The sequence below is a fragment of the Achroia grisella genome, unplaced genomic scaffold (genome assembly GCF_030625045.1).
Source record: "Achroia grisella isolate CSIRO2021 unplaced genomic scaffold, CSIRO_AGI_Agris_v1 utg780, whole genome shotgun sequence".
Taxonomy (NCBI): Eukaryota; Metazoa; Arthropoda; class Insecta; order Lepidoptera; family Pyralidae; genus Achroia; species Achroia grisella.
In genome coordinates this window covers 435,467-452,099 of record NW_026713020.1, presented here as the reverse complement: position 1 = coordinate 452,099, position 16,633 = coordinate 435,467, and the positions used below count along the sequence as shown (strand labels likewise).

The 16,633-nt window shown below is 30.5% G+C and overlaps 1 protein-coding gene across 1 annotated transcript in view; it reads right to left on the bottom strand.

Annotated features, from left to right (window-relative positions):
- Nucleotides 1-16,633, bottom strand: part of LOC131850899 (protein couch potato) — a 183,758-nt gene that overhangs the window by 153,815 nt on the left and 13,310 nt on the right. The window lies entirely within an intron of this gene.

The following is a 16,633-nucleotide window of genomic DNA, read 5'->3' as shown; positions in this document are numbered from 1 at the left end:
AAAAACGATGTAATTGGAATTTAAGTAAATATTTGTGAGATAAAATTACGCCCAAATTATTATACTTACTATTTACTGAAATACTACATATTTATTATAATTTGGCCGATCCTTGTTAGTCCTGCTCTATGTTTATCTTTGTTAATGTTTGTTTGTATATCATTCTTTAACTGCTAGATAAATTCGCATTAAATAGCCATCGGCTAGACTAATGTATGAGATACTTTTAGCCGAATTCATTTGGAATTTAGATTACGAATTCAGTTGGAGTCAAGGAATACAACTCCTAAAATTGCTACATAGTTGATTTTTTAAACTGAAGGGTCCATAGACCACAGATTATTGCAATAATTAAATTAATATTAAGTTTTGGTTAACTTTTATTTATTTTTTATAAATTTGTCGGTGAAACAATAAAATTAGAACTAATTCAATATCGGCGTTTATTGTTATTGCCTAAAGTTGAGCATCGCTCATTCGGAATCAATAATGCGTTCGCGTGACCGGCTCCTCTGCCCGTGTTACAAACATTTAAACGCCAGTTTCGTACTACGAAAACAGATCTACAATAATAATAGAGCAATTCTGTTTAATTGAAATTCTGATGATTCAGTGTACCAATGGAAGTGATAGACTTATTAATGGTCAAAGACCTGACCTGCGGGTCTAATAACGTTAGTTTACACGAATAATAATAGAATTTGCTTTGTGTAACCGGCCGAGTTTAATAGGTATTTCACCCTGAGGGATTTAGTCGAAGAATTGGTACATTTTCAACCGTGGGTTATATACAAACTAATGTTATAATTTTTAGACATAATTTTACTTGATTATATCAACTATAAAAAGAAGAATGTCCCAAATACAAAGTAATATTTTGTGTAAATTACGTCATATTTTTGTTCAATATCTGTGTTTTACACTTTTTTGGCTGTTTTTATATGAAATAACAATTACTGACATACATATATATATAATTATAGGCACATAAAAATCATTTTAAAAGGTATAATTTAGAGCTTATTGTTTTAAAGTGCGTATCTGACACACCAAGCCAGCATTATTTATGAGTTTTAAAATACTTTAATCATACTATAATTATGAATATTACCTTTACTCTTCATTTATTATCAACAGTATTACATACCTGTAACAAATAAGAACAGCAATTAATAATTAACATAAAATGTAATATGTAACTAAATCATTAATATTACATGCTGTAAATACAACAACCCTCGCCTTTGTCGGGAAATAAAATAATGATAATACCAATTATTAAAGTAGAACATGATCTATCAAAATTATATTCTAAAATTAATTCAGATTTATTCAGCTAGCTTAGCCTAATTAAATTTACATTTATTGTATTAAAGTATAATTGACACAATTCCTATACCTAAGTGATAACATTAAAAACGTTATTATAATCATAATCTTAATGCGTTCAATAATTATATTAGTCGTTTAGAAGGGATATTACAAAATGTAAATCATATTTATTTAACCACCAACCGAGTAAAGGGTAGGGTAATACGAATTTCGCTTATAAAGCAAGCGGTCATATCCCGGTCATATTGACCCGGGCGGGGAACGAATCGCGAATGAATTCGAAATGAGGCAAATAAGCAATTATGCGCTGGTATTCTGGTTCGATTACATTGTGGGAAATTTTAGATGCACCGCTGATCATATGATATCGCACGAACGACTGACAACTGAATACAATGGATGATTTAAATACCGAATTGATAATTCGTGCTATATGAAGTAAGTGACGCACTGCACTTTACCTTTTTACTCCACTGCAATATGAAAATGTGAAGGAATGAAAATATGTTCAGACCTAGATATATGTAATCTTAGATGCAACTATACACCTCAAAGAGCTGACGGATTTTCAATGCGTGCTAGAAGAAAAGAGAGCACTTTATATGATAATACTACATACTACTAAGCTAAATTATCGTTTTATGGCGAACTAGAACTACATAATAAATTCATTGTTATTAGAATGGATTGAAAAAATATGGGAAAAATGAATAAATCGACTACTCCATATGATATAATAGGAACAATTGAGTAATATTTCATTAAACGTTATTACAGTATAATTTTTATCAGCCTACTGTTTTTTGCGTAGCAATAAAATGTATATTTTACTGCTACGCAAAAAACAGAATTTTATTGTAGTCAATTATGAAATCCACATTTCAGTAAATATGACATCTCACATTACAACACTCATAGATCCTTTTCAACAGATTCCAACAAATAACTTGAGGTCAAATTTAATACTATGTGATTAAATAAAATTGCCTAGATTCAATATAAGGTTACTACTTAAGACCATTTTTCAAATTTGGTACCACTAAAATATACAAGGGATAGCATCTGAGGCGCGTAGTCCGTAGGTAATGTGCGAGCAATTTTATCAACAAAATACACGAGAGATCGCATTTACATAATATGCCCACCCGCATACGCAACACGCCAGATATACGAGTGTATTCAGATTTCCGTTATTATTTTACCTCATTCAATCCCTTTCAAAATTATATTGTGCGGCTGAATCAAATGCTTTGATAACAACAAGGTGAATTTAATATACATAATCACAATAACAATTTTGTGTAAATTTAACACAATTGCACAATAAGACTTAATTAGCGGCAACCTTTATACAAAAAATAACGAACATTACATAAGACATCATTATTGTGTCCATATTTGAATTAGAAGGATAAAAAAATATTGGGAACATATTAAATATATTTAAAGTAAAGAAACTGTTTGTTGTGGTTAGAGAATATTTATTATTTTCACGCACTATGTTTGTATTCCAAACATGCCAAAGAACCCATTTCTTTATGTCACTAGGGCCTGTCTATATAAAGGCATGCGAACCTCGCAGTCGTGTAATATATTGGTCCCGACCATCTTATGGGTCGCATACGTTACTAACAGCTACTTTGATGTTATTGAGATTAAACTCAAACATCCAACATTATCAGTATGCATGCGTAGTTTAAACCACGCGACTCGTAACTGCAATAAAAACATATAAGGTTATGCAAAGTACCCTTAAGATGACATCTCATAAATACGTGCAGTGAAAACATTATGAAGCGCACTTATTTGTTGCAATAAAATGTATGATTCCAAAATTCATTCTGATGTATATTTTTCTCAACTGTTGTAAACAAAGCAATTTTCTATCAATATTTCATATAACCACCATGACACATATAGTAAGAAGAAATTGGAAAAGGCCTAACTCACAGAACTAAGTTTGCATCAAATGATTAGTTTGGTAGTCGCACAAATACTTAGGAATACACTATAAGGATTAGCTCCCCGATTTTTAATGTCATGTCATATTGTTTCGGGTAAAGTTATGCAGGTAGGTATTCTTGGTTTGTCTTGGCTAGTATGTTTTAAGACAATGAGGAACCTATGTCAACGGTATAGTTGTATTCGGTATTTTAATTCTGGTTTACTAAGAAAATTTTATCCGTAAAACTCCAAAGGTGTATTCTTATCATTCATTTTTTCTAATTCATTATACTATTAAAATTTAAATACATTAATTTCAATTCAATTAGTCATTCAATTTAAATTGTCACCATGTTCATTATTATTATTTATCTTTTATTATGCATAAGAAAATGTAACTCTTTGTGTAAACTTATTTAGTAGTTTTCATTATATTTCAAAAAAAATCTTGACGCTGCATATCGCTACTGAATAATAAATTCTGTTGACGAAGACTTTATAAGAGAATGTAAGAAAATATGTAACAATAAAAGTAAATTGCAACGACTATAGTGGTATGTTTCTCAAGTTTGTTGGTAATTTACTAAGTCCTGATGAGAACATAAAATAAAAGTAAATAGTGAGAGAGCAGCCAACAACACAGCGTTGGTCACGAGCCAACTGTCGCGCTACGGACGCGACGTCGCGATATCCCTTCATGTTGTGGGACCAATCGAAGTTTTGATGTGTACAATAAATTTCCTACTATTGTATATTACACTACTGTGTGTATTACATAAATAAATTAAAATGATATATAATTTAATTTTAATATAATATTTAAATTAAATTAGTTAATTCATTTATTTTAGAAATAATTATTCATTCATTCAATCTTTAAAAAATTATATACATGATTCAACATTTGAGATATTATATGTTATCATGAATAAACAGCTTTTCTTTTTATTTTAATTAATAAAATTAATTTAAATCCACACCATCGGCGTATAGAGTGACCTATTTCCATGTAATTAAATTAGAACGAGATACTGCTGAAATCTATAAGTTAGAACAAACGAATAGTTTGTTTCAAATTGTGATTTTAATATGGTTAAAAATCCATCAAATGTTATAATCACGAGCCCATATATATTTTTGTATGAAAAACTCAACCCATATAAAGATGGTTTAAATATATAGTGACTTATATTTATTGCACACAAGCGTTATTTACAATGACGTTGGTAGAGAGCTCGCATAAGGCACGGGATACTGGGCGCACTAGCTGACACGCGTCATGAATGTTAAATACTGCCCTAACTCCATACTTGCACATGTACATCGAAGGTTGCCATTAAAAAATATAGTTCCACTAGAAATTAATATCTAAGAAAATATGTGTAGTGTTTTAATATTTATATATATATATCTATTGTACTCATTATTAAAAATTCTTGACGTCAATTAATTCAGTCTCATACAAATAAAGTCATTCTAGCTTATTGTTTCATTTTGTATAATCGCATTTAATGCGAATATTCATTCATATCTACATTCATTTTAACTCGAATGTAATCTTTCAGACTTGGCAACCCTATCCCTAAGGCCAGTGAATGCGCCATAAATCATAGCACCTTTTGTGGCGCCCGTCGACGTCCACACACGTCTACTGGAATATTATTTTGAGGCACCATCAGTTTATATATTATCTTTTATTACATATAAAATACTATAAATATTATTTATTGTTGTGCAAAATATTGTATACATGAATCTTAATATTTGTTGCCAATCTCTAGCAGTTAACAGTCATCCTAAATAGATTCTCTGCGCAATTTAACTGTATTTATCTTATATATAAAATTCTCGTGTTACAGTTTTCGTTCCCATACTCCTCCGAAACGGCTTGAATTTTGTGAGCGTATTGAGTAGGTCTGAGAATCAGCCAACATCTATTTTTCATCCCCCTAAATGTTAGGGGTAGTGCAACCCTAATTTTATTTTTTATTTTTTAGTAAAATTTTTAGTTTCTATTTTTTTATGATACAACATACAAAAATACATACAATCCTAAATTTTCACCCTTTTATCATCAACCCTTATTTTTTTATAGCGTTATTATTTTATATGGCAAAACATGTTACTTATAATATTTTTTTTTAATTTTTTAGAGCGATGTATAAAATGAAAATAATTACTATATACTTAACTATTATAATATGTTTTATATAAAAGTATTAAAGCTTAAAATTCTAATTAGATATTGTGGATCTTTGGATGTTTGTTGGTTTGTGGTTGGTGGATCATTAAAGGTATAATATGTTATGTATATGATAATGCGTAATAGATATATTTATGAAGAAAAAATAGGTGCATATAATCGAAATGCGAATCGCCTACTTTTAAACTAGGTTGAACATAAATTACTTGTGCCACCCTACTATGAACAGGTATTGGTACGTGAGCTCGAGGCATCGCAAGAGATTCAGTAGCCGCTCGTTCGATAATCGCTATACATCACCATTATTAATATCCCCTTCCGTTGTACTCGTCTGAATATTAATCCCTTCTATCCATGACCAAATAAATCATTCAAAACTTTATTGCTGATCCCTAATATTTGTCAAATTTTATAAATTTAATAAAAGACGCAACATATTAAACTAATCTTTTCTACTAAAAACATACTAATTTTGTCACTGTTTGAACCTACATTATCAGAATAGCTGATCTTGGTAAACCTCATAATTCTTTTTATGAAAACCTCCATAAGATTTCAAATAAATAATTTTAATAGAAAATCCAACATTTATGATACAAATCCCAAGCATCCTATACTATGTATAATGGATCTGTTGCAAGTAATTTCAACATATAGGAAGATTTAGATCACAAATGTTAATATTCGAGTGGGTATATTCACAAACATTCAAATCTACATATATCTGATTTTGTTTAAAATTAGTGTTCATTGTTTTACATACCACGTAAGTAATTAAATCATTATTATGATCATTCTAAACAATACTAATCTGAATAGGAGATATGACCTCATTCTAGTCATCATGCGATGATCAAACGTGACGCACTAAGCATTTTAATTATTGCAATCTAACGTCTAGTTGCGACAGCAAGACTAATTCTAATTCATAATATTTGCACGTTATACAGTCGAAGGTTCGGTTCAAACATTAATTCCTTTGTCATATTGAATTTCTTTGTCAAAACAAATAGAAGATTTAATTATTAAATTATACATATTATATAGATAAAGCATATATACATAAAATATCTTTATATTTCTACCGTTGAACATAGATTGAAAAGTGTCTTGTCAGTATCACGTTATTTTGGTGTACAGGTACATAAAACATATTTAGTTTGGCAGACACCTAAATGTCTGTCAAAATTAATACGTTATAATTAGTTACTAAAACAGGTGTAAACATCTACACCTATTACTAAAGTTAAAGATATTTCACACCGAAATTATTAATAATGTTGTCGTGTGATTCGAAACTCTAACAATTTTGCGTAAACCTAATAAACTATAATAGTACTTAAAATTGCTTCAAATTTTCTTAAACATGCCCTTGTGTTCGGATTTAGCAAGTACAAAGCTGTTACCCTTGTCACGTATCTTATTAGCAGCAAATTGATAGCAATAAGCATGTAGAATTATATACATAAATCTAGCAGAACTTCATTAACATTAGCGACCTAGACCAATAATGAACTCTTAATATATCCGCCGAGCACTAAAATGCTGAACAGATTAGACAGTTACCTTGTTCTGAAATGTGCTTTTGGCTCTACCTTCGTTTTCATAAATTTTAACACAAACGAGAAAAACATGTTTATTATATATCGCTTGTCCATGATTGTTAGAGGATTATTTTACGCGCATAGAATTATCCAATGTGGTTACGGTATGTTTACAACAAGTGATTTAATGAATACACAAATTATCAATTATTAAATTTAATGTTCAAGATATAGGTTACAGGTTTTAATAATGTTTAAAAAAAATACGTAACTTTTCTATAATGGTGAAAATAGTAATAATATACAAGCATACGTCTCCTACTCAGAGTAAATGAAAGGCTTGTGGTGGTGTGCTTGCAACAGCAGTCCACCAACGTCTTGTACATTGTCGTCATAAAGTAAGAGATAATATAATTAAAACCTCTAACCTAAAAACTATTCTTATGAAGCCTATTCCTATTTCTATGAAGCCCAAAGTAGCCCAAAGCATCTCGTCAATATAATATGAACAAATAACTGATACGCAGATAAAAAAAAAACTAATAATTTGGTTACACTACTTATACCGATGGCTTTACACACGAAGTCTCACTATCGCATACCATGAATATGTCCTCCTTGTCATAAATCCGACAACAGCGTCTCACTAATGTTCATTAAAATATCTGTTATATTTTCAAACAAGTGCTTAACTAAAGTTGAATTAAATCAGCCGGTTCTTTGAAAGCTGCTGAGAATTTTAGTTAGGTATATAATAAATGCAGGCAATTTGCTCACTGAGCTTAAGACGTCATTGCAAATAAAGATAATAGATGATTGAGAAGATTCGTAGGTTCTTTCAGGAAAATGAAAATTAAAAAAACTTAACAATTTTACTTTTATGGAAAATAATATGAAAATTATAGAATTTTCATCCATATTTACCAAAGCGTGAACATGTAATTAAAATCATATTATGGAATCATGGACGAATACATCGCCTGCTTATCTCTAATTAAATGATCAAACAAAAGAAATTAAACGTGTTGAAAATTTAATTCCACACACATTTTGGCGTACCTATTTGCTGTAGGAATACACGAGTTGTCATTAAAAATATACACAGTTTATTTATAAAGTGTAAATATTATGAAACGAAATGAACTAATATAAATTAATGCACGTATATATTCATAAACATACGAATGAATAGATCAGTATACCATCATCACCATTTTTCATCAAAACCAACAGTACTAGAAATGTAACCTTTAAAATAAACTTTTACTAAATTGCACTAACATTTTCTGTACCAACATGCAAATACTTAAAAAGTTAGAGGAACGTTTCCAAATTGTTGTTACAAATAGATTTATTTATTTTTTGTTTGTAGTGGATAAAATTAAAAAACACTTGACGATGTTTATAATTTTACACCTATAGCTACATTATCAGCCAGTATTATATTAATCTATATTCTGTTTTCAAATAATATAGAGATTCGTATAATAATAGCACGTGCCAAACTCCGGAGTATGGATATCCATACCGAAGAGAATACACCAAAAACATTGTAAAGGAATATAGAGGAAAGAAATATTAAAACACGCCGAAAAGCGTAAATCGAATGGTACGACCTACTGGTTATTATTGGTGCGACAATATGCATGACCCAGTGGCGACGGTTTTAATATTCAAGTGTCGCCCGGACGCGGCGCGCGCCTCCGTGTAATAAAAGCACGCTTCAGCGCTTAACTAGCAAGACCGATGAGCTCCTTCGTATTCCAAACAAAACGAGCCCGTACGTGACCACATCGCAGCAAGAACTTAATTTGTTGAGGAGTATGATTGCGAATTACGCTGTTTTGGATATGGACTTCCAACGCCATTTGTAATTTTTCATTCAGCGTTGCGGAAACGCGGAAATAGAGAAGACAAGTACATTTTGTTTCATGAATACAAAAGTATATAGACTGTCTCGGTGGTCCAGCGGTTTATCACACTGATGGTCGCGGATTCGATTACTCGCGCGGTACAAACATTTATATTCATAAATATGTTTGTTTGTATCGGTCTTGGTGTTTTCAATGTATGTATTTACAAGAACAATGTATCTATGAATTTATATCGGTTGTCCACTACCCACAAACTCTGCTTAACTTAGGACTAGACGACGCTATATGAACTGTCCTGAGACATTATTTTTATTAAATATATAATATGTAACAAGAATAGCAAAACCAGTCGTCAATAAATGGCAACCGTTACCTATATAGATGAACAACAACATGTGATTACATTTCAATGTGACCGCTGCGGTGCCTTTCTGGAGGACTACGAAGTCACTCCTCTACCTATAATTTGTGTGTGTTTTATTACACCTTTCAACATATCTTACAATATTAGTTACATGGTGGCTGAAATAGATGAGAAAGAGGCATCCACGTAGACACTGCACCAAGTCTAACTGGTGTTAACAGCCTCATTTAAATTAATGTGCCTTAAGTAGAATAAACAAAAAATAATGATAGAAACACAGTTTTGATGAAGATATGAAAATCTAGGTAACAGGTGAACTAATGCACCCACTCGAACATAAACAACCAATACACAGAAATAGTACCTCTCATCTACGAGAACTCTACTTTTGCTATTAAAAACAACAGCAATCTTAAATAAGACTTTCTTAGATAAACCAGTGAACCAAATATATTTACTTAAATGAAAATGTCATATGTATTTTATGTACTCAATAAAAATCAACAAACAGTAAACTAATGTTTATTATTGTCATTTCTATATAAAACCAATAACAAGGTTTGTATTGACTAAGCTGTGTGTATTAGTATACTAATACTTTAGAAAGGTAGTAAACTAAAATGAAAATAAAACATGTACATATTTCTATTTCAAAGTATGACCAACACTATGAAAGAAATTTTACAATTTAATAAATCTATGTTTTTATTGAATAAAAAGTAACATTACAATAAGCATTATAAAGAACGAAAAGAATAAGAACAACAATTGTATTAGAAAGTAAACTTCTTTCGCATCTTTTCTTGTTAATTATTTACTTAATGAACCGTGTTTCAACCAATTATTAATATCCTCGCCGCAATAAATAACTTCGTTTAAAAACTCACTTTAAATTTTCTTCTAACAATAAATCCGAGATTGAAGTTTTGAAATTGGGAACGTGACCAAAATATTAAAGTATACTTTTCTTTACAATAAAAAGTACAAGTATGGATAAAAGGTTTTGAAGTTATTTTCATGCATGACAAGTGAAGGATTTTCAATTACTGATTTGATACTAAAAGAATTTTTATCTAAAATATAATACGGTTGTGTGAAGGTTACAAACAAAATCTTCAGAAAATACTGAAAAAGACTTAACCATATTTAAACTGTATAATAGTTGAACATAAATTGATGTAGATTTCGTGGAAACTTTTCTAATTTGGGTCTATCTAAATGGGTCTAAATTTTCTATATTCTTTAATTTAAAATATAGAATAAAGTAAGTTATAAACGAGACAGGTAAAGAGATATTTTTAATTGTAACCATCAAATAGCCCTGTAGCTTAGCTCAGGTTACAGTTTTAGAATCGTGGCAAATACCGAAAGTTATCAACAATCGAGAATCCATTGATTGTGCACAAAGAACCTTCCGCTTGGCGACATTCTATTTCGATTTTGCACTCACAATGCGATTCTCTTATTGCATTCATGATTATGCTGCACGGATTCTTTCGATTTCGCTTTATTGAATCTTTTCTACTAATAATATACTTAGTCTTGTTTTCAATTAATGTATAACTTAAAATATACTTAATTCCTCCACTTTACAATATATGTGAATTAGAATGTGTACATTCGTAAAGCTTTATAGATTTACGCGATTTCATGGCATGCAGCCAACTTACTTATATATAATAAATATTTATTAGACATTGTGTAACTGTATGCAACAATTTTTTCATTAAGTACGTAACTTCTATATATGCGATTGAATAAAAAGAGAATACACACTTATTAAAAAGGGACCCTAATATTTACAATTACCTATTAATTTAGTATAAATAGCACATTGCAGAACACGTCTAATAATAATGGTCCAAAAGAAACTCATGCAATTCCAATATATTTATATTAATTATTAACATCATACAGCTACAATGAAGTTTTCAATATCTTCTATTGCATATCTATATCTGAAAGACTTTTGTAAGTTCAACAAAATCTTGTAATATGTTTTCTATACTTAGATATTTTCTCTTGGAAAAGATGAAGAGAGTAGAGTTACAATTATAAAACTAAATTAAATTGAAGTAATAAAGTCCATTATAAATTACAGAGTACTTTATCTGATAAGTTGAAATAATATTGTTAGTCAGTAAAATATCGTTATATTAAGTACATGAATCAAATTTTAATAGCAATCATAGTTAGAACCTATTAATAAAGTCTTTTCGATTAAATGAATCATAACATAGAGCATGTAAAGATACTGTTTTAAGTTCTACATTATTTTAGCGCTTGTAAAACCGCTTGTTGTTTAATCTAATAAGATCAAGTTTTAGATAAATTTTGTTAATTTACTTCTACTATGAGATTAATTATATATTACGTATTTTAATGAAGGTATTATAGTATTATTATATTATCACTATTTTAGGTTACAATCAAAGATGGCTTTTAAATATTTTCTCATGTATATGGTATATAACACAATAAGGAGAATTTGTGATACATGACATAAAAAGTCAATTTATGTTTTTAAATGACACGTGTACATGGACATAAATAACCTCTAACTTGTTAAATAAACACATTTGGCCATCAAATGAGCGTCAATTGAGATGGGAAATGCTAAAAATAAGCTATAAAATTCAGCTCACTGAACGACATGGGTAATTAACTCTTTGGTGTTTTGGACTTCCTTTTTGCGACTTAAAACCATCAAACGGGAACATTTTGCGCTTTTTATGTTCAGAGGGCGATCGCCGGTAATCCGAGGTGCAAAAGCGATAGAGAGGCGGTGCTCAGCGCATCGGAAAACTGTTATTTGGTTAGGTGTATGCACCTGTTTACGTGTAGACACTGCGTTAGATGATTTTAGTTCAGTCCATCAGAAATGCATTAGTAAAATGAACACTAATTTGATGTTCATAAATACAATATTTTATTTCTCTCATTTCCATGTCAAAATTTAAGTCAAGTAACTGACTTAAATTTTTACATAGAAATGAGAGAAATAAAGCAGGCCACCATTCTACTTAAAAAACAGATCCAGAATTCGCAATGATACTTCGAAAAAAATTATATGGTTTTGATTTATAGAATTTTAGAAATACTTGGTATGTCAATATGGTTGAAATAGGTACAGAGAATTTTCAGAGCGGTACCAACCCAACGATTTCTAAAGTAACCTAACTTTAACTTTACTTTAAAGACACCAATCCAGGTAAATTCATAAGTGAAACTTCTGAAAAGCGTTACCTAAAAATTCTTGTAAAGCCGCAATTCGCCCCCGTCAAAAAGCCAAAATCGACCAATGAAATTCAATTAAAACTTTTGTACGAGTAACCCAAGCCAGCCAACATTAGCTAAAGCTCGATTAATTATTACTCTCTTAATGGACAAAGGAACTCGCAACACTCATCAAACAAGACACGAACCAAACTAGACAAAAGCTTGAACGTAAACAGCAATCGTTCATTCACTGGAAGCTTGCAAAACTATCTCTTTTCTCTGTCTAGTTAAGATATATATCTGTCTTTTTCATTCTACAAGGGAAAACTCTGGAGCAGCTATTTGTTTTTACAGTTGAGCGCGGACGAACAAATTAGGTGGACAAACTGTTGAAACGGTCGAGGTGTCTATATTCCAGTCTGCGGAAATTCTTCTTTTAAAATCGTTTGAGAGAGAATGTCGCCACGATTGAACTGAGTGAGGTAATAATTTCCTCGCTCCATGGAGATGTTCGTTCGATCTTCGTATTATTGGCGGATACTTAAGGGATTTTCGAACGCTGTGACGATATCCCTTATAAGTGTTTTATTCTTTTCAGATTTTGCGCTTTTTTTATCTTATATTCTATTGTTATATGTTTCCGAAATGTACACATTACTGTTTACAATACAAATGTATATATTTAAAATTATTTGATGGTTTGCATTATTTTGCTTTTGTTTTTTATTTAGAATTAGAATTAAATTGATAAATATGTACGTAATGCGTAATATTATATTACATGCAGTTACTATTAACTGCATGTAATAAAATATTTATAATTTTTATATGCAATAACGTATTATATAACTTAGATCACTAGAACCATCTGTGTTTGGCTTCTATCATTACATGCAATACTAAACAGCGTAATTTGCACTTATAAAAATAATCAAAATAAACAATGTATTTAATTTGCAAACTAAATTAAATATATGTAATTGAAGAAATATGGAACACAAAATAACAAAGAGTGAAGTGGAAACTTTTATAAATAAAAATGTGAACGAACTCTCATGAAAAGCAGTTCCAGGTTTCGGGAAGCCATATTAGTTTTGTCCGTCCGTCTGTGTGTGGGTCTTGCGACGGATTTTACAACTTATTTAAAGATCTAAACAAAATTTGTGTTGGTTATATTTTATATCATTTTAAGTTTTAATATATACCACAAATGTAACATTGACTAAACGGAACATGGTAAAGAGTTAGCACTAAGTTACTGTTGTCGCATATTACTTAACATTAATCCAAATAAGAGATAAAATTGATATTACATATTATTGTAATTTCAAACTAAAAAAACAAATTTATAGTGCTAGCTATAGATAATGTTTTAATCCGCGGTTAAACTGCTAAGTGCCTCGATTTACTGTAATTTGTGAACTCAATTTTTCTTTCCATATAAGGATTAAAAATGTTTAAACTTGAATACAATATCAAGTTTCGTTACATCACTAGTGTTGAATATGTAAACATGTTTTTATCTATCTATCTGTCTGTGTGTTATTACTATAAGCTATACTTAAAATTTAGTGCCTTACTATTCCAATCAATTTACTAACTAAAAGTTATAAGTGTATTTATATTACCTATTGATTTAGTTAATCATATAATACTCTAAAATATTTAAGTAAATTATAAAATTAGTAAAATAACATTAGTAGAAGAAGAAAACTGTGTACTGTCAAATGGAAATAGACAGCCATAGCAGGCGCCAGACAAGCCGGCGCCCGCCGCCACTCCGACCCCGACGCCGCCGCCGCCGCCGCCGCGCCCTTACACACATATAGACGCATTATAGCCCGAACCAAACCGACTCCTTTAAGAAACTATGTAACTCGTTTCAATACCGATTGCGACCCGGCAACGAACTTTTCCTGTCGAAACTTTGTATGTAATCAATGTTCTATGAGAGTCGTAATCGCTATCCTCACAAACACAGACATGATACAATACTGCGACCATTTCCTCTAGAAATCCTCTTTTTCTATATTCTTTCAAGATTTCTGATAATCTCCTAATAATCTTGTCGTTCCATCTTCCAACCAAAATGTTTCATCCATGTTACTTGATTAAGTATATAAATAGCCAATACCTATTCGGAAGCTTGCTTTGGATTTGATTTACCGTTGCATCTAATAGTGTAGAAATAATTATTTATTTATAGAATTTACAAAAAATATTTACATATAAATTACATAATAACATCTTTGTTTCTATATTAGCGTTCAATTTTTTTTTAAATCTACTAAGATTAAATAAAATTTTAATCACTTACTTCAAGGCGAACATGTAGGTAATAGGATCATAATCATCACATATAGAAATATACCATAACATACAAAGTTTTTAATACAAACTAACTGCTAAAAATTATGTTTCTCAATAAATACATAGAAACGAGTTCTAATAATAAATAGCAGCAATTATTAAGAATTAATATAAACATTATATAAGTAGAATGAAAAATATAATGTTATAAATAATAACAGCCCAGCTGGCCCGTACCTACATAATACAGGATGTGTAAATAATATGATGAGAATAATGACGCATAGTGCTACGATGTGCGTGCCACGCTCAGAGCATTTGTAACACGGTGTATCTAACAATAATTCATTGGTCTGACTGCACCTACGCTATGTGAGCAAATTAGCAAAGGATCTTCTATAATCCTTCCCTTTTGTAGTGGTTCTGCTAAAGCTTTCAATAACAACTTTCCGAATAATTTAGATAAAGTAACGTGTTATTTATTTCTTTCTACATTTATACTGTCCTCTGAAGTAAAATAAATACATACATAGCAAATAAATCCAATACATTTTGAATTGACTGTTAAAATATTCTGTTCGACGGTATTTTGAATATTAAATAAATGAATATTACTCGAAATTGAACTAAAGTCGATTACTTATTTTACAATTAATAGATAGGTACAGTTTGTTTTTTCGTTATACAATATTTGTTAAACTCGTAAGGAAGACGTACAAAAATAGAGAAAAATTTTAAAGAATACACCTACAAATACTCTTGATGAGTAAATAAAGTGTAATTACCGTGAACATTCTAGCAATACTAAGCTAGTTATTGGATAATAAAACCTAGAGTTGTGTAAGAAAACAAGCTATTTATAAATCTGTCCATTTACGGGATCAGTTAGAGGCGTTGAGGCGACATCCACTCTATTTGTCTCGGCTAACACAACCGCTGCCCACTTCTCGTGTTGCCTCCCAGTAGTTTGCGATGAGGGTTTTATCGGTTTTTCTTTAGTGTTGATATTTTGCGTCTGTATTGAGATACCCACTATTCGAGAATGTATATTAACGAACAATAATAGGTAGCGACATATTCTAAACTCTATTCACGTCATGCAAGTATCTTTTAGAAGTATCGGCGAGTAGGATTAAAATCGAGAAAAAAAATATACAAATATTTATACGTTGTTATTGCGGGCAAAAAAGATAATATCTTCTTTTGGTGTTGTTCTAAAGCTATATTTTAAAACAATAAAGATATCTATCTATCTATTATTATATATATTGCTAAAAGTTCTGTATACTTTTTAGTCGAAAATCTATAAATAAAAATATTAATACAGGCAAAAAATTAAATTAGAGTATCGAAACGTTAGCTGAAAACAACACGCATTGTGTTCGGAAGTGACATGGCGCCGCATGGCCCCCAGAGCTGCCTTTGACATTTCGATACCGATTCCAAAATACAACCTACACATGAATGAAATAGGAGTTGAAATATAACGCCACACTTAAATAATATAATCTTTCGTTTCGCAGCTGCCACCGTCGCGAGGAAAATTTCCTTTTATTGTGTTAGCGAATGCTTATTGTATATCCGAACGTTTTCCCCATTGTAACAGCTACGGAGTCGCACCTCTTTGGCATTATTTCACAATTGTATGATGACAAATCGCAAAGGCGATACATTAAGTTCTTTTCGAAAGCAAAATTGGAAAACATTGCAGTTTCTATTGTGAAATAATTCACTGCGCTGTAATTTTGAAAGTAGGGCTCCATATAATTTTCAATAGACAGTGACTAATAGAAATAAGGCTTGGGTTACATAGGTACCTTGATAAATGTAACGTCTATAGATA